We start from the raw sequence: 20,073 nt of genomic DNA on the forward strand, positions 1-20,073 counted from the left end.
TTGAGAGTGCTCTAACAGGAGCTGCTTTCCACCTAAAGTTGAGAACTAACCAGAGTTCTTACCTTCTTTTTTGCATAATTTATGCGTCACTCTATGCCTGAAAGGGTTTTGTTTTGATATATATATATATATATATATAGATAGATCTGCTCACCTCAAATGTCTGTTTTTCTATCAAAGTCTTTAAGCATAGGATTAGCAAAGAGCCATCCATGCCGAGATAGAAAAGGACATATATATATATATATATATATATATATATACACAATTTGCTGTGTTAGCATCAGCAACCAACGATTCCCGCCTTGCTTCGACAAAAATCTCGGACACGGACCTTCAGGTAAGTGCAAATGTATTTAAATCCTTGCAGAATCAGTCGCATAACAGTTCGGCTCCGTAGATCCTTGATTACATGACAAAGTGTTCAATCACAGTGCTCATATTTAAAATGACAGTGCATAATTGGTTAGGACCCCGTGATTAACTGCAGCATAAACATAGAAGAAAGATTTGTGAGGTCAGTTGACTGATATTCTAACATTCTCAGATTTTTAAGATCATACATGACATATATACATTGTGCAAAAATCGCAAGTAATAAATGCTGATGTTGGTAATGATCTATTGATACCATTTAGTTGTGCCACCCTAGTTTGATTGTGCTGAGATTATATGGTAATCATCACATTGCCCTCGTCACCCACCAATAAACATATCATGTTACCAAAGATAGCAGCCACTTGTTTCACATGAAATTGATAAAAACAACTTCGGCATATTTATACGTGCAGTCTACTAACAACGTAATGTAATTCTGCATCCATTTTTGTATAATACTGTTTATTACGATCACGGCATAAATGCCTTTAATAATTGGCTGCTCTAATCAATGATAAATTAATGAATGACAGCCTGTAAAGTGCAAGCGTGTTATTTGTGCAAATAAGCAATGTAAACATACTGTTGAATGAAAATAACTGGGTGCCTTACTGCATCCCTATTGCACTCAGCCACAGTATATAAAATGCTCAGAGAGTGCTGCAATGTAAAATCGCGATGTAAACATAGTACATATAGACTGATATGACTGCCTAACCACATATATACTGCAGTTCCTATGGTTGACGGGTTAAATACCCATGAATGTTGGCTGCTCTAATCAAGTCCATCTGTACATTACATAGGTAAAGTGCAAAGATGCATAGGTGTGCAAATATGCAATGTAAACTTAATTCCAATCTCCCCTGATATTTTAAACATATTGGCTTACGACTTTCTCCTAATGATAACAGTTGTGTAATGCTTCAAGGTCTATACAAGTGAATTGATGGTGTCCTTAACTCTTATTCCAGCCGGGAATATCCTGAACACTCAAGAGATAGGCTATGAGATTAACTCATTTAATGATCCAAGAATGAATACCTAAAACAATAAATTATTGTTATATATATATATATATATATATTACCTACTGGCGGTCGCCAGTAGGTAGTTATAGTTAGGACCTAGTTTCCATAGGAAATCCTCAACATTCTATTTGGATTAACTTTGGCCCTGGTGGATGAATCTTTGCGAATTTCTCAAAGAAGATGGCTCGGTCCGCTGCGCTCCTTCCCTGAAAGTTTGGGGGGGATTGGTGAAGTGGGGGCTGAGATAAAAGGGGGGTCCCAAAACGTGTTTTCTCCATGTTATTTTCCATAGGACGTTTAGACACGGCTACAGGTCGAACGGCTGAATGGATTTATAAGAAATTTGGCAAAACTGTAGAGTCCGGCTCGCAGATTACGCTTTTTTTGGAATGGTGTAAATTCGTTCAGTAGTTGCTGAGAAAATTAAAGTTAAAGTCAATTATATATCTATACGCGTGCACGGGTGCGCGCACTCCAGCGGCTGTGCGCGAGCGGAATTTTTTTTTTGCTGCGTGACGTCTGTTAACGTTCGATTCGAAGGAAATCAGGAAGTGTTGACCGCCATTTTGTCACTGCGAGTAAATATATTGTTCATTTCAAAGCGTTGGAACATGGAAAGGGGAGAAGGTAGAGATTGTTTTGCTGCGTAGGTTTTCTCAGGGTGTGCAGTAAGGTCCTTAAAGGCGAAAATATATAGATATATTTTTTTGTAAGTTGCGGGGTGCGCGCACTCGGGCGCGCACACCTATTTACAAGAGTGTGAAAATGGAGATAAATCAGAAGTTTGAGTGCTTTGATATAAGGTGGCTCTGAAAAGAGCCCTTGTGTTAATTGAGTTTTATCTGCATTTATAAGTAAGTAGCGATGCAGAGCCGGATGTTGCAGAGGAAGATTCTGTTTCTGCCTTCCTTCTTACTTAGTTATGGTTTTTTCACTCCCACCCCAGGCTTTTAGTCTGTGGATGGAAATCCATGAACCTAGACTCACCTATGAAAATCATACTATTGATGCTTGACTGAGGCCAAGGAGATCAGAGTGCATGTGTGTGTAAGGTGATGTACCTCTGGGGAGATGATGTTACGTTTAAACGTAGCCCCTGAGTGCTTAGTTCGGTTCTGTTCTCTGTCACTGTTGTTGATTTAGAGCCCCAAATACAAAGGCTTGTTGTTGCTTGTGAATCCCCAAGTGTATATTTGCTCATACTGATCCATAACGCCCCGGCGTATCCATGTCGTAGGCCGCAAGAGTGGGCGAAACTCAGCTGGCCGAGCAAGACTTGGGGAGGGGGCAGGAGCCAAGAGGAAACAAGGAGGGGTTTTCATCATTTGGGACAAAAAATATTTCTCAACCAATGAAAAGTTTTATTAACAAGTCACATGACCTGTTATGCTTACGTTACGCGCTCCGCGCCGCGCCCCGGATTGCTTCCGGGAAGCTGCGCCTCGCGCACCGGAGCACTTCCGGGTGCGCTAACGCGGCGTGTCATATGACGCATTATGCAACAACGCGATACGTCGTTGGGGCTCCACCGGAACTGATTGAATTGGTAGTCTACAGTGTTTCTGGAAGTTTCAGACCGAAGCTGGCGTCAGCATGAGAGCACCCCGTGGCTACGTCGTGGCCATTCTGCGAGCAATCATGGCAGAAGCTCCCCACCGGAACTCTGCGGGAGTCGGGGGCCCCGGTGACTCTTGTAGAATCTTTAAGGCTGATGGGACGCTTTTGGGAATGGGGCCCATGCCGTAGCAGTCAAGCGTCCGAGTTCCAGGGTTGTCCAGAGCCATCCTTGCAGGCCAGGCCCAAGTCTGTGGAGCCGACCGCCATTTCCTGAGCTCCGTGGCAGCCGCCTGTCGCTGTACCGCAAGAGTGGGTGCAATTCAGCCGGATGGCGGGTGAGACGCTGTAATAGCAAGAGCAGGCGTAATTCAGCTGGCCGAGTGAGGCAATGTGCCGCAGGAGCGGGCGCAACTCATCTTGTCGAGTGAAGCGCTGGGGTGCAGCTGAGAAACCTCCACCTGGGGAGGTGGGGGAGGCTCGTTCACGCCGCCTCTCCCTTCCAGTGCACCCCACGCCGTCTCCTGGCGCAGGTATATGTGATGGTCGGACCAGGGCACCGCAGGACGTGTCTTCAGGTCAAACAGATTGTGGGACAAGGTCCAGAATGGAAGAGTCACCAAAAGGCTAAAAGTTCCGCCGGACCCCGGGAGCCGGCCGCCTATGTCGAGTGAAGTGCTGGGGTGCAGCTGAGAAACCTCCACCTGGGGAGGTGGGGGAGGCTCGTTCGCGGCGCCTCTCCCTTCTAGTGCACCCCACGCCGTCTCCTGGTGCAGGTATATGTGATGGTTGGACCAGGGCACCGCAGGACGTGTCTTTAGGGGTGTAGCTGAGAAACCTCCACCTGGGGAGGTGGGGGAGGCTCGTTCGCGCCACATCTCCCTTCCAGTGCACCCCACGCCGTCTCCTGGCGGAGGTATATGTGATGGTTGGACCAGGGCACCGCAGGACGTGTCTTTAGGTCAAACCCTCAAGTATGGCACCGAACATCCAGGACTTATGCCTCCCCGGGGTATTTGCACAACGGTCCTCCACCCCTAGGCCGCCAGCTATGCTACCTTGACAGGAACAGTGTCATGCATTTGGATCGATGTTGCAGCAGGCTGCCATGTAAATAGTTATTTAATGAAACGTTTTACCCTGTTACTTTGTTGGTGTGTTGTATATATTTATAATATTTGCATAGGGTTTGTCGTTATTTTGGGCGGGGTGGGCGGCGGAGCAAATTCACTGAAAAAACCATAGGTTATAGACCATATATAGTTAGGAATTAGCATTTACAAAACCTTGAAAAATCACTGAAAAAACCATAGGTTATAGACCATATATAGTTAAATATCTCAAGTCCATCTCTGCACTCGATGGAGATACAGGTCATCGATCAGAAAATGTGCTGGCCACCTCTAATGGTAATAGCGTGGCCAGGGCTTTTGTCGATGCCTCTGCAAATTGCACAGGGTGCACTTGTTTGACATGTCGCACCATGGTATGTATGGAAAAGGAATATTTTTTTGTTGGATTTCCTCTTGAGAGAAACGAGTCACATATCGTGCAGGTTACTTTTGGTGCATTTACTTTCTTTTGATCTTCAGGATAAGTGAAAAATTGCCAGATGAAAGATTCTTTTTTTCTTCTTTAAAGGTAGTCGATCATTTTGTTCAGATTCGGAAGATGAATGAGATACGGTAGCCATTTCACCAAAGTCTTCCGAAAAATGTAGGACGTTGTTCTCGCTTGAGAGTAGAAAAGATAGTGAGAGAAGTGGGTGGAGTGCTGCGTGTAAATACCAGAATAGAAACTAGTAAGAACCAATTGGAAGTGTTGTTTTCATGTTGCAGCAGGCTGCCATGTAAATAGTTATTTAATAAAACGTTTTACCCTGTTACTTTGCTGGTGTGTTGTATTTATTTATAATATTTGCATAGGATTTGTCGTTATTTTGGGCGGGGTGGGCGGCGGATATGATTGTAGCGTGGGTGTTTCACTTTTTTTATAGGTAATAGAATGCATTCTGCAAGCATGTAGTACTCCTCCTGCTACAGCGTAAATATTCTTCAGTGCTTATTTTCATTTCGTAAGTGGTATTGAGACCGACACAGAACTTCAATGGATCGGAGGGGCTGTTCCTGTGCATCTGGAGGACTGCCAAGCCGTTGCAGCAGTGGGAGTGAGGCCTCTTACAGGGGCGTAGCGCAGCTCCTTTTGATGTTCACAATTGCAGATAACAGGGTAGAGATGTCCGTGGAATTTATGGATGGTTAGTCACACTAGAGTGTGCGCGGCGCCCCTAGCACCTTATTACGGCACACAGGGGAGCCGCGTTGCACAGTTTGAGAATCAGAGACTTAGGAGATAAACCTTCATAATAGGAAGGCTTCTAAGTGATAAAAATCGCCGGTGCTCGGCGTTAAAAATATCACTGCTATCGGTGGAATTTTCCACGGTGTTAGTGCTTCAACAGAAATGGGAACACATATCTGATAGAAAATCCTGTAACAATCTCAGTATTTCACATTATCGCGTGAAAAGAAAGTCTTTCGAAAGATGTTGAACGTTGTTCTCTTTTGAGAGTAGAAAAGATAGTGAGAGAAGTGGGTGGAGTGCTCCGTGTATATTGCAGAATAGAAACTACTAAGAACCAATTGGAAGTGTTGTTTTCAAGTCACATGACTTCACATGCGCGTCTCAGGACGTGTACGCGGTGATAGTATCTGGTCACGTACGCCATTTGGAAGTAGCGGTCTAATTCAGCGAAGTTTCAAAACGTGAAAAGGAGTAAATCCAAACACATCCGGATTTAATATATCTTCTGAGCTCGATTCAAGCATACAATTGTTAAAGTATAAAACCTTTTATATATTTTTTTAAAATACCAAGGTGTGTACATTCAGTCACGCACGAAAGTTTAAAAAGACATTCGGCTCCATTTAATGAAAATTTTCATAATAATAAAAAAGAAGCCTAGGTTTAGTGTCTTTGACGTAGTATAAGTTCTTTGATGGGTGTATGAAGAAATTTAATAAGTTGCAATTGCAAAGTTTTCATGAAATATATAGGCAGGTGCGCGCACACGGTCGCGCACGAACGAAAGCCAAAAAAGCGGAGATAAACCCCCTTTATAATATGCTCCTGGAGCTCTTTTTGGTAGAATGAGTTAGTTCTGAAAATAACTTTTTTTTTATTTTTTTTAAAACAAGTGTTATGTTGTTTTTGATTTTTTTAACTTGCAACAACATTTTCATGTGTGACACAGGATCAAAATGAAATGAAGAAATGTATCTTTTCTCGGGGCATTTATGACTCTAAATTTTTAGTTTAGTAAGAATGAGGCTCTGCTCTCCGTACAGAAGAATTTCTCCACACTCGTTGCATTTCATGTGCACCTTTGCAAGATATGGTCTCAAGTCCATCACAGCACTCGATGGAGATACAGGTCGTCCACCAGAAGATGTGCTGGCCACCTCTGATGGTAATAGCGTGGCCAGGGCTCTTGTCGATGCCTTTGCAAATTCCACAGGGTGCACTTGTTTGACATGCCGCACCATGGTATGTATGGAAAAGGAATATTTTTTTCTTGGATTTCCTCTTGAGAGAACCGAATTGCATATCGTGCAGGTAACTTTTGGCGCATTTACTTTCTTTTGTTCTTCAGGATAAGTGAAAAATTGCCAAATAAAAGATTCCTTTTTTCTTTTTAAAGGTAGTCGCTCATTTCCTTCAGATTCGGAAGATGAATGCGGGGCGGCAGCCATTTCAGCAAAGTCTTCCGAAGGGTGTTGAACGTTGTTCTCTTTTGAGAGTAGAAAATATAGTGAGAGAAATGGGTGGAGTGTTCCGTGTAAATTGCAGAATAGAAACTACTAAGAACCAATTGGAAGTGTTGTTTTCAAGTCACATGACTTCACATGCGCGTCTCAGGACGTGTACGCGGTGATAGTATCTGGTCACGTACGCCATTTGGAAGTAGCGGTCTAATTCAGCGAAGTTTCAAAACGTGAAAAGGAGTAAATCCAAACATATCCGGATTTAATATATCTTCTGAGCTCGATTCAAGCATACAATTGTTAAAGTATAAAACCTTTTATATATTTTTTTAAAATACCAAGGTGTGTACATTCGGTCACACACGAAAGTTTAAAAAGACATTCGGCTCCATTTAATGAAAATTTTCATAATATTAAAAAAGAAGCCTAGGTTTAGTCTCTTTGACGTATTATAAGTTCTTTGATGGGTCTATGAAGAAATTCAATAAGTTCAGATTGCCAAGTTTTCACGAAATATATAGGCGGGTGCGCGCAGTCGGTCGCGCATGAAAGCCTGGAAATGCGCTATCCATTTTATTGAGAACTGTTGCCGAGAGTGCGCACACCAGGTCGTGCACGAAAGTTTAGAAAGGCTATTTTTATTTACAGACAAATTTTAATGCGTTGAAAAAAAGGCTAGGTACAGACTTTCTAATTCTGTATCGCTTTACAAGGAGTCTCTATGCAACTTGAACAGTGAAGAAAACGGCTTGTTTCCAAAAAAAATATTGCCAGAACTTTATTAACAAAAGTATAGGTTGTATACACGAGATATTTCTGAATTAGCATTTTAAAAACCAATGAAATTCACTGAAAAAACCATAGGTTTTACACACGTTATAGTTAGGAAGTAGCATTTACAAAACCTATGAAATTCACTGAAAAAACCATAAGTTTGACACCAGTTATAGTTAGCTGGAAATTTTACTGATATAAAACCAATGAAATTCCACGTTATAGTTAGTTGGACTCACTATAACTTGCGCGTGTAATGCACTGCTGATGATGTCACATATTACATCACTCATGACATCACTGATGACACCATCCTTGTGACACAGTGACAGACCTCCTTTCACTGTAATCTAACCCTTGAAACGCATATTCAAAAATAGAAACTAAAATTTTCAAAAAAATGGAGATACCCATACCAGTTACAACAACCAATTCAATAATTCCACCATCTATATACACATGCACTAATTCACCAACAGTTCTATATAGTCACTCATACATATATTCACTAATCATATGTAGTGATACACCTACACATCCTGTTACACACCGACAGTCATCCAAAAGTTATTCACACACATACACATGCAAATAAACTATTGAACATCCATTTATTTGCATAAACAGCTATACACACACTACCACTTTACTTCTAAGGAAACTTACACATACTTACTCTCTTAAAAAATCACTTATAGAAACACATACTAATTTAAACAGGAACTCTTACAATCCCTCACTCTCACATATAGTCACTTATATACATCAATATTCACATATACTACATTAAAACATATGTAGTTACTGATAAAGACACTAATAAGACAGTCATTCACTCACTAACACAGACATATGCACACTAATCCACCCATACAGTCCTGCACATATGCTGTCTTCAAAACACATACAAACAGAGACTCAGTCATTCTTGCATCTATGTAGTAAGTAATACCCCCACCAAACCATGCAAACACTCATACTGATACTAAGAAAAACATCTAATAACCTATATACATACACATGTACCTACTCATCAACCCATGCAGCCACTTATACACAAAGTGAAACACTAATATATATATTTAAATATTTAAGCATTACTCAGTAATATATGTATTCACTAAGATATTCAATAATATATACATATATAACACATATTTATTTTTCAGAAAGACACACATTCACTGGATGGTGTCATCAGTGATGTCATGAGTGATGTAATATGTGACGTCATCAGCAGTGCATTACACGCGCAAGTTATAGTGAGTCCAACTAACTATAACGTGGAATTTCATTGGTTTTATATCAGTAAAATTTCCAGCTAACTATAACTGGTGTCAAACCTATGGTTTTTTCAGTGAATTTCATAGGTTTTGTAAATGCTACTTCCTAACTATAACGTGTGTAAAACCTATGGTTTTTGCAGTGAATATATATATATATATATATATATATACATATATATATATATATACAAATATATAGATGCAAATATATACATATTTTTCTCTATTCAAAAATACTTCAAGATTAAATTAAGAATCTACAATTATTTGTTATTATGTGAACATAAGGTGTAATTGCTAAAAACAAATGCATGTAAATCATTATAGAGTGACTATGAGAAGTGTGAGAATGCTGGTAATTTGCCCTTCCTACAGGGTCGCCCAGTATTGTTGGTCTTTTTGTAACCCTAATTATGTTGGCTATAGAACTATTGTTGTGTAGTGTAATCGCCTTTATGTAGTGCTTACTACCCCTGACGAAGCGTCAAAGTGCTTTCTTGGCGAGTATCACCGTACTCCGGAACCCATAAAGGATTAATGATGAAATTATGAAATTAATTTGAGCTGTGGATATGTTGGTCTATATTTTGGATTAAGAAGGATAGTGGAGGGATAGAGGAGGGAAAAGGTTTGCATTTATATAGTGCTTGCCAGCACAGATGTGGCGTCAAATCGCTTCTAGGTGAGCAGCACGCTACTCCGGAACCAAAAAGCATTAGTGGTGAATTAGTCTGGGGGAATATGAAATGAATCTGGGTGGTGGACATGGTAGTCTGTTATATGGATTGAAAAGGATAGTGGATGAATGGAAGAGGGAAAGGTTTGCTTTTATATAGCGTACACTACCCCGGATGAGGTGTTGAAGCGCTTTTTGGCCGGTAGCACATTACTCCAGAACCCAAACAGTATTAGTGGGGAATTAGTATAGGGAGATTTGAAATTATCTAGATGGCTGGATATGTTATTCTGTTATTTGGCTTGATGAGGAATAGAAGAGGGTAGTGTCTAGAAAGTTTTTGTGTTTTTTTGAGGGGGAGTTCATAACAGTAGGAGGGGGTTTGGGATGAGTAAGTGGTGAATGAAAGAGTCAAAGGGAACGGTTTAGAAAAGCTCGTTTCGGAGATCTGAATAGTAAAAATGGTATGAGAAGATGCAAGGAGAGGTAGAGGAGGGTAGAAATCATTATTATGGGGATCATAGTAGTGGTATGGGGTTTGGGATGAATGAGTGAGTGGAGGTAGAAGATATATTGATAGAGGTATAGGGTGAGAAATAGGGTAGTATGTTGGAAAGAGTACTAGAATGAGGTTTGAGATTAGTTAGATAGTTGAGGTAGACGATATATTGAGAATGGTATAGGGCACAGATTTCCAAACTTTTCATGTTGGTGACACACTTTTCCGACATGCATCATTTCGTGACACTGTAATGCAGTGTAGCGGGCGAGCATGCCCAAACGAGAAAATTTAGAAAAAAGAGTGGGCAAATGGGGCATTTTCAAGCAAATTTGAGACAGGGATTCCGCAGACACGAGGGACTGACAAGAGGAGGCTGCTAGACAGAAGCACTGACAGTACGGGAGCAATCAGGGATGTGGCAGGAAGGAATGACAGGAGGGGGTGAGGGATTTTTAAAGCAGGAGGAGGCTGACTGACATGAGGGGTTCACGAATGTGACTAACAGGAGGAGGCTGACTGACAGGGGCAGTGACAGGAGGGGGGTCCAGGTCTCATTAGAGACAGGGGTGGGCAAGAGAGATGGGCAGGAGAGGTAGATTCTGACAGGAGGGGTATCCATGCTAGGAGTGGACGAGGGTCAGTCTTGCAGGAGTAATGACAGGCACGCAGAGGCGTACAGGCAGAGCAACTATTGCACATAACCAATACTACTAGAATGTGCAAATAAATTAAGCCATTTGTAAATGAAGATGAGCAATCATATTATGGCCTCTGCATTCTGACTTATTTTTTACATATTATTGCATCTGGCTGTGGAAAGTTTGGAAAGCATTGCACTGACCCGTTTTGTTTTACTGCACAAAGTCGACCAGGTAAATTAAAACTAGGCAAAATGAGTGTTGCGATAAAGGAAACATTTTGTTCTATCAGTATTGTACCAGAAAAACATGTCCATGGGAAGTGATGAGCAGCCCTTCAGCATGGGCTGACGTCAACTGACCTATGACCTTGGCAGTGCCAGTGATTTAAGTGCCCAGGCACACCTTTCATCCGGTACCTCCCAGTCAGTATATTACACGCACAACACGACATTCATGGCGCACAGAGCCCTGCATGTGTGTCCCTCGTCATTTCCAGAATACAAACAATATATTCTGTGTTACTTGGAGGCAACATGTCCATTGTGCCCTGGGGAACGAAGAAACTGAGGCGGTGCTCGAGTTTATAGTCCGGGCTAAGTACAGAGAGAGCCTGGCGCAGTGCGCAGTCTCGGAGGAAGCTGTGTGGGCCGGAGGAATCAGACACAGAGCAGGGGTGAGCTTGTTTTGATAATCTGAGGTGATAATATTACTACTCCATTCTTACCGCTAGCCTCCTGATCATTACCATTCTTCCTAAACGTGGTTCCATTTCCCAACCTGCCGCGATCAGAGAACGGCAGTCTTCGATCAATGCACTCATCGCCATCTAGTGGTGGGTGCATATTCCATTGTGTTGACGTTATCCCTCAGCAAAGAAGCATTCATTTGGCTAAAGTTACCCTGCCTTATGGAACAATCCGCCACCAACATAATTTACTCTGCAGACCAGACTGGGCATGTGTTGCGTGCAGCAAAGTGAACGAGGCCGCGCGCACACACACTCACGTAGCGGTCTCCCTTTCCTTTCTCTACGGTTGTACTGCCTCACTAACTATGAACAGACCGGGCGTCATCCCGCCACACACCCACACATGGCAAGCGACACAGTACCTTGTCGCGACACAGAGTTTGGAAAACTCTGGTATAGGGTGAGAAATAGGGTAGTGCATTGGATCTGCTGAATTTGAAGCAAGGTAATAAATAGAAAGATACTTAAACGGAAGATATATCATAGGTACATGGCAGGTATATATGCATAACGGGGGTCATATATTTACATTAAAGTAGTATTTAATAGACTCAGACTTTCAAGTGTTGCTGTACTTTAAATGAATGTATTTATTTTTGTAATTCAATAGTGAAGCAATTGTAGATAAATAGTTATGATAAAAGGTTTACGTATTTATGCAGTCACTTATATACATGTTAAACACAGAATAATGTAACTATAAGTAATATGTACATTTTTAAGCAGAAATAACTAATATTTATATCTTTAAAAACAACTATTAGACATGTTTATACAAAACAATACACATATATAGGTACACATCTGTAGTCCAAATAAATGCATATATACGTAGGGATATGCTGAATATTTATGTTTGAGCATGGTTGTTATTTGGGGAGAAGCCAATTCTTGAGTAGTCTTCTGGAGATAAGCTGGTTGTCTGTGGATCTTATATTCGGGGTTAAAGAGTTCCATAGTTTGGCTGCTCAAACAGATAAGGATGTGCGACCCATGGTTTTTTTTCTTGTACAATGGGATTTTGAGGCAAGGTGCCACTCTAGAGCAAAGGTTCTTTTGTTATATGTGTTTGGTGATTGTATTCCTGACGAAGAGGGGTCCGTTCCATGGATTGTTTTGTGGGTGATAAAAAACAGCTTGAAAGTGGACTTCTGGCAACCTGTAGCCAATCTCCGGCTTTCAAGGCAGAGGAGATGTTTGCTTGCGCCTTTATATTTAAGAGTAGTCTGGCAGAATGTTGTAGTCTTTTCAGCATTTTTAAAGGTGATCTGTGGTAGAGGCTAGTGACGTAACCGAGTTTGGTCAGAACAAGACAGGTGGTAGCCTTGGCCTCGTGTGAGAATCCCTAGTAGGGGAAGAGGCATGCAAAGTTTTTATAGTAACAAAGATTGATCTTGCAAGTTTGTCCCCTTGGGTATTCATTGATAGCTTGGAGTCCATGGTCATTCAGAGGTTTCTTACTTTCTTTGATACTTTAGGTGGTGTTCCAAGATTATCAGGCCATGTGGCCTGTGGATCACAAATTTTCCAGTCGCCACACATGAGTATTTCTGTTTTGGAAGCGTTGGGTTTGAGATGGCACCACATCATCCATTAATCCACGGCTCTGAGACAACTGCAAATCAGTGATTCTTTCAATGTCTTTGGGGCATTCCAGTTGAAGGAATATTTGTGTGTCATCTGCATAGTTATAGCACGTGATGTGAAATTGATCAGTGCAGGTAATGACTTTGTGTAGATGTTGAAAAGCATGGGTTAGATGATAGAGCCTGGAGGGACCCCTGCTTTTGTGAAGTACCTTTTGGAAGGGAAAGGTGGTGTATGGAAGACATTAGTTCTGTTGCAAAGGTAGGATGTGATACAGTCTTTGTATCAGAGTGTCATGGTCAACCGTGTCAAAGGAGGTCGAGAGGTCCAAGAGAAGTAGCGCAGCAACCCCGTTGCGGTCAACTGTGTTCTTCAGGTCATCCCAGATGGCAATGAGGGCAGATTTGGTGCCTCTTCCTGGACGGAATCCCATTCGAAAGTCTCAAAGTATGACATTATCCTCAATGAGTTGGGCAAATAATGCTCTTACTATCATTTTGCCCAGGCAAGGTCCATTTGTAAATACCTCTGTAGTTGTCAGGGTTCATTGGGCCGAGGTTTGTTTTCTTCAGTAATGGGCGTATGTATAACTTTTTTAGTTCTTCTAGAAATAGTCCCATAGTTAAGGAATTGTTGATTATTATTCTTACTGTTGTGGCAGCAGAAGTTGTTAGAAGAATTGCCTTGAAGGTTTGTGATGGACAGGGATCAGAAGGGCTGTCGGCAGGCCTGCTTGCTTTGACCAGGTCGATAAATTTATTGTGTGAAATTTGTTGGAAGGAATGGAGAGTCTGGGTTAGAGTGTTCTTGGATTGTTGTTTTGGAAAAGGGTTGGTGCTGGTGCCTAGTGTCTGTTCTAAATATGAGTAAAACGCGTCTACTTTGGCCGTGTAATGATTAGCTGGTGTGTCTGTGAAATCTTTAGTAATGGGATGAGCTCCTTCTAGGCAATTTGGTTTACGAAATTCAGTGGGAATTTTAAAGAAGTCTTTATTTGCACATTTCGTATTTTAAATTCTGTCCGAATAGTACCTTCTCTTAGCTTTTTGATGGCTGACTTATATATTCTGTTAAGTTTGTGTAGGTGAAGTTTCTGATGATTGGTGTTTGTTTTGAGACACGCACGTTGCAGCTTTCTGCTTTGCTATTTTATCTGTTTTATCTATGTATTTCTCAAAGGTGCCTGCTTTCTTTTGTTCTGTTGTGTCGTTGTTAGTGGTATTATTATAACAAAAGCTGAATTTAGCTCTCATAGTTTTTTAACAGAATGTATTGTGTCTAGATCTGTACTGGATATTAGCTGTGTTTATAAGTGTTCCAAATAGAGTTTGTTCCACTGTAGATAGATGGATGGAAGTAAGCTGGTTTTAGGTGCTTTGCTTTGTGTGGTTTTATGTTGTAAAGCAAGCAAATGGTGGTCTGACCATGTGACTGGAGTTATTGTTTGAAAGTTAACTAGTTCTGTACTTGCAAAAATGACATCTAGGTTTTGTCCAGCAATGTGGGTTTGTGGACGATCTGTTGAAGTTTCAGTGCGTCTTAACCCGTGATGATAGTTTTTGGATGGGGCATTTTGGGTTTGTCAAACCAAATGTTGAGGTCACCCAGAATGCATATTTTGGAGTATAGTGTTATCAGGTAAGCAACAGTGTCTAGAAGTTTGTCTGGGACTATAGCATTGCTAGGTGAAGGTCTGTAAAGAAGCAGGAAGTTACAGGAGGAAGATGGTGTAGGATTGCATTTGGTGAAAAGGGCCTCACAACCTTGTATGGAGACGTCATCAGCTTTAGTGATATGTTATGTTTGCTTGAATACAACAGCTAGGCTACCTCCTCTTTTGCCTATAAGATTTTGCGCGATAGTTTAATTGCCTAGAAGAACGGCTTCATGCAGGACTAGAGACATATCCTCTCCCAACAATGATTCCGTTATGAAGAGTATGTCTGGTTTGGTGTCAGTGAGAAGGTCGTAGATGTGATGCTTGTTTTTAGAGAGCGATTGAGCATTTATTAGCAGACAGTTTAGACAATACACTTTGGTGATAGCGTGACTTTGTTTTGTAGAAGAGTGAGCAGTATTTTGTGGGCTTGTTACAGGTGGGCCTTTAGTGTTGATATTAGCTGTATGAGGATAGCAATTGTGTAGCTGTTCTGTATTTTGTTCCTCTTTCAGTAGGCTAAGAAGGCATTTTGATCGGTTTGCATGTGTAGGTGGTGGGGATGGAGGTTGAAAGTGAGTTGGAGAGCTGTGTTATTTTTGTAGTGTAACACTATGAAGTAGACATGGAGAAGCAATGTTGGAGGGCAGGCTTGTTGCTTATTTTGTTTGCATCTGTTTAGGATGGAAAGTGTATGAGTTGGGGATGGTGGTAAAGTATGTGGGTCACATAGTAAGGTCTAAATTGTCCAATGAATAAATGTGGTTAAAAAGGAATTGCTGTGTTGCTGTGTGTGTGAGGGAAGAGAGAAAGACTGGCATTGGAGTTTGCTCATGGTGTGTATCATTTGTGTAGTCTTGAAGGTGGTAGTGGGTGTATGTTTTCATTTTGTGGTAGAAAGTATGATGAGGTGTTGTGTGTGAGAGATCATGTTGTGTTGATGTATGTGTCATGTTTTGTTTCTGAGGTGTAGTGAAAAGAGGTGGTGAGGTATTTGTATTCTGAGAAGAATTTGTATGTAAAGTATTTTTGGTGAGTGGAGGTTCCAAGGTAGAGGGGGTGGTGATGTGTTTTTGAAAAGTATGTATGTGGTATGTGAGAGGTTATAAACAAGAGTTAGTCCTTGTCAAGGTTAACAGCAGATAACGCACCCAGTAAGACATACCATTACCATGCCACTAACCTGTAATCTCTAACCAGCGGGGACCACAGCTTGAAGCTTATCTTCCCTATACCCTATAGCACTGACCCTCCCTGTGCGAACTCACACACCAGGGACAGGTAGCCCTCGGGGCAGGGGGAAGGAGGTTGATCGGGGAGGTAGCAGCGAAGACACCCTCTAGGTCTGGTCTGAGGAATAGGACGTCTTCCAGTGGTGCCACTTCTCTAGAATCACAAGAACAATAGTTGTATGAGAATCTGTATAATAAGGGCTTACGGCCAGAACAAATTAAGCTAGCAGATACGTACTGAAAACCTGCTCTCTGGCAGCTTGAGATCAGGATTATAGTCAGAAGCAAATACGTAGGACTCTGGGGAATACTAGCTCCTCCTCCTGATTCCCTGTGTTGAACCGCCTATAGTAGTTAAAGTCACTACTGGCTGCTCTCAAGCATCAAAGTAGGTAGTTCCTTTTGTCTCAAGAGTTAACGACTCTAGCGGTGAAAACAATGTCACAAAAAGTAAAAGATAGCACGGCCGTGCACAATGTTAAAGGCCCTACCTTTAATCTGAACCCGAACGAAAACAAAAATGTTCAAGACACAGCGACGTCCTCCTGCGGGAAGGAAAGCGTCCGCTCACGGTTTCTCTGGCGGCGTCCTCCTGCGGGAAGGAAAGCGTCCGCTCACGGTTTCTCTGGCGGTGTCCTCCTGCGGGAAGGAAAGCGTCCGCCCACGGTCTCACTGACGGCGTCCTCCTGCGGGAAGGAAAGCGTCCGCCCACGGTCTCACTGACGCCTTTCACCAAATGGTTTTCTCTGACGTCTCGCAATACAACTCGGCTCTGCTCCAACTCAATGATGTCGGGAAGGATTGACAAGCACCAGAGAAAGGGAAAGGAGGGTCTTTATGGACGCCGCCCAGAGGGCGCGGTCCTTTTCGCCTGGCCCCAAAGCTTTCTGGGAGTTGTAGTGCTGCAGCGGTATAGTCTTTTTCGACCTCTGTAACTAGCAATCGCTACAGTCCTTTTGTTAGATTTGATTGCTGAAAAAGGTATTATGTGTGGTGCAGTGGAGTGTAAGGGTTGTGTTATTGTGGTAAAACGAAGAGGAGGGTGTTGGAGGATGAAAAGATGGCAGGCTGAGTTTAGGTCTGTTGGTGACAAAAAAGGGTCTGTTAGGAGTAATTAGAGTAGAGAGTGTGTGTATGGATGGGATACAGTTAGGTATGGTTTGGCATTGGGTTGAGTTAGTGATGAGTGGGTTGCTTAGTGGTATACAATAGAGTTATGAATTGTTTTAAGTGATGATGCAAATGTGTGGTAGATGGGATAGAAGGGTGAAGAGGTATGGTTTATGTGGTTTTATAATAGGTGATTTTACATTGAAATTTGTGTAGGGTTTGTTTGTAGTAAATGAGTAGAGTACATGTGCTATGAGTGTATTAATCTTGTTGTGGATGGGGTAGACTAGGTGTTTGAATTTGGGCAGCATTTCTGGCCCTAGAACCGACCAGTCATGAACAGGCTCAGACAGGGTGCTGCCTCTGTCCTCTCAGCCCTTAGCCTCAATGCCTGGGCTGAGGCGCCCTGAGTCCTGGCCTTTAAATAGCCCTTGTGTTCAGGTGATCCCTTCGGCTAACGAGAACCCTAGTCCTAACCAATCACAATACTAGCCCTAGAACCAACAGGATACCAGCCTCATATAACCAATCACAGCCGTAGTCCCAGCAGCCAGTCATGCACGGAACCCTAAGCCCTACGTCCAATAGAAACTCCAGCCCCAACCTTAGTCCCAGCAGCCAATCATGCAGGAGACCCTACGTCCAATAAATACCATATAACCCTAGCATCCTCAAACAATCAACCAATGAGAACCCTAACCCATATCCAATAGAAAAACCATAGATATACCAGACACAGCCACCAATCAGTGCACACATGCAGCATCCAAAAGCAGCCTATATAAGGTGCCTGCGACCTCTGGCAATGTTTGCTGGCCAGGGGACTGGAAGCTGCTCCTCAATTCAGAATCTCCTGGGAGACAGACAGGCCCAATCCACACTCTGGAGGTCTGCAGGCAAGGGCCTAAAAAACTTTGCCTCTAACAACACTGATTTTCCAACACATAAACAACTCACTCTCCTAGCCAAAAAATGAGTGTTACAATCCACAGCTTAAACTAACATCAGATTACTGCAGTCTCAGAGCACCCTCTGTTCAGTCTCTGATGTATAATTGCTCAGTTTCTAAGATGGAGTGGGGGTTTTAATCTGGTTTCACTCACTTGCTACGACAAAATGGGAGCTGGGGGTGGATTGCTTAACACACAGGTCTGAGCACAGATCAAGGAAGAAACTAGTAGCGAAAATCAGGTAGTTACGGGCAATTTACAAATACAACAAATTTTTGACTGCAAAGCCCAAAATGCAACAGGTGAAATGAAACAGTAAAGGGCAAGTACAAATTTCTAATTTCTAAACAAAACATGTGAAGAATGATGCAGTCACAGGCAGGTAAAAACTTAAATTGTTAAACTGTAACAGCTACAAGCAAAACGGGTGAAAATTATGCAATCACAGGTAATTAATTTCAAGAAAGAGACAGCACAAGTCTGCCTTCTTACCACCTCCTGGTCAGGAAGAAGGTTATCCACACAGTAATGTTTTGTGAAAGTGTGGATTTGAACAGGTATCTGTGGCATACATGAGCTATAGGGATGATTTCTTGGAAGGCCATATAGGCTCTTTTCTTTCTAGTAGAGTGTGCTCTAGGAGGAGTGGACAGAGTCTTCTTGGCTTTAGCATAGCATGTCTGCTTGCATTTAACTATACATCTGGCAATGCCTGACTTCGATAGAGCCTTCCCTTTGTGGAGTTCAGAGAAAGCGACAAAATGTTGTTGTGTGTTTCTAAATGGCTTCCACCTATCAACGTAGTACATGAGTAACTATGTGTACTTAACCCCTCCTAACCAATGGTAAAGTGCTTGTGCTCCCCTGTTCAAACATGGTAAAATTGGTCTACCCCTATCCAGCACATTTATAAGTTCCCTTTATAGGGTACCACCTGTACGCAGGGCCCACAAATTAAATCATACTAGTGCACTGCTGCACTCATTGTGCACCCACTACAGTAGCACTGCAAAACATCTCTTCAGGCCTGCTACTGGAAATTCGGTGTGCAGTTTTGAACTGTTATTTCGACCTGGCAAGATAAACCTTTTATCAGACCTAAACTGCCCTTTTCAATACTCATAGATCACGCCAAAGGTAGGCCTTACAAGCCATAGGGCAGGGATCATGGTATTTAAAAAAGTAGGGCATCTATATTTAATGTTTTACACATCCTGGCAGTAGTATACCTCCAAAGTCATTTTGCACTGTGGAACGGCTGGCTCTCCCTTAAGTTAACACTATTACCTTTAATAAGTGCTACATTCAGTTTGGAAATTGCTAGTCAAATGGTTCAAGAACTCATTTTAATAGTAATTTATATAATGGTCAAGTCGAATTATATATTACTATTTTGAAACTTACACTTTTAGAGAGTTGTCAGCTTCCTGCCTAAAACTAAAAGACGTTCCTGCCTGTGTCTCGCTGTCACCTGATCCTTGATGGCTCCCCGTGGTGAGATGTGTATTGCTCCCTGTTGTAAAGTGTATTTTAATCTCCTTATATGTCATCTATCTTCTCATGCTTTCCAGCTTGCATGTATTTAGAATGTTACATATGTCATAGAATGCTTGCTAAGGAATGAGTCTTCACTTAGTGATGGAAGGCTGAGCATCCAGGAGGACAGCTCCTGGTGGGGCTTACTTAACTGCTTACTTAACTACTTAACTACCACCTTGGTTCACCTGTACCATCTGTAACTTCAACTACAATAAATATCAACTTGAAACTACACCTTGACTCCATGAAGATTACTACTTTATTACACTCCCAACCAGTGGAAAAAGGGCTCTGGTTTTGGAGAGGGGTAATCACCCTTTGATAGGATGGCCTGGCATCTGTGCCTAGCCCTTTACTGTGCTTTAAGGGTAGCCTACCTTGCCACTGGCAGATGAAGCTAACACCTAGGCCTGACTCCCCTTTGTCTTTCTAGTCAGACTGGGGCCAGACCCAGTGGGAGTAGAGGAACTAGCCAGAACTTGTTTAAGGGATGGATAAAGACTTGTCCTCCACCCATAGGCTGGCACTGGGCATAAAGTTGGACCCCACAGTCCTTCCCTCAGAGCACTCCTGGACCAGAGATCTGGAAAAATGTAGGTATAACTGAAAACCATACCAGGAGAAACAACTTAAGACATATTAAA

The sequence above is a fragment of the Lissotriton helveticus genome, chromosome 3_1 (genome assembly GCF_964261635.1).
Source record: "Lissotriton helveticus chromosome 3_1, aLisHel1.1, whole genome shotgun sequence".
NCBI lineage: Eukaryota > Metazoa > Chordata > Amphibia > Caudata > Salamandridae > Lissotriton > Lissotriton helveticus.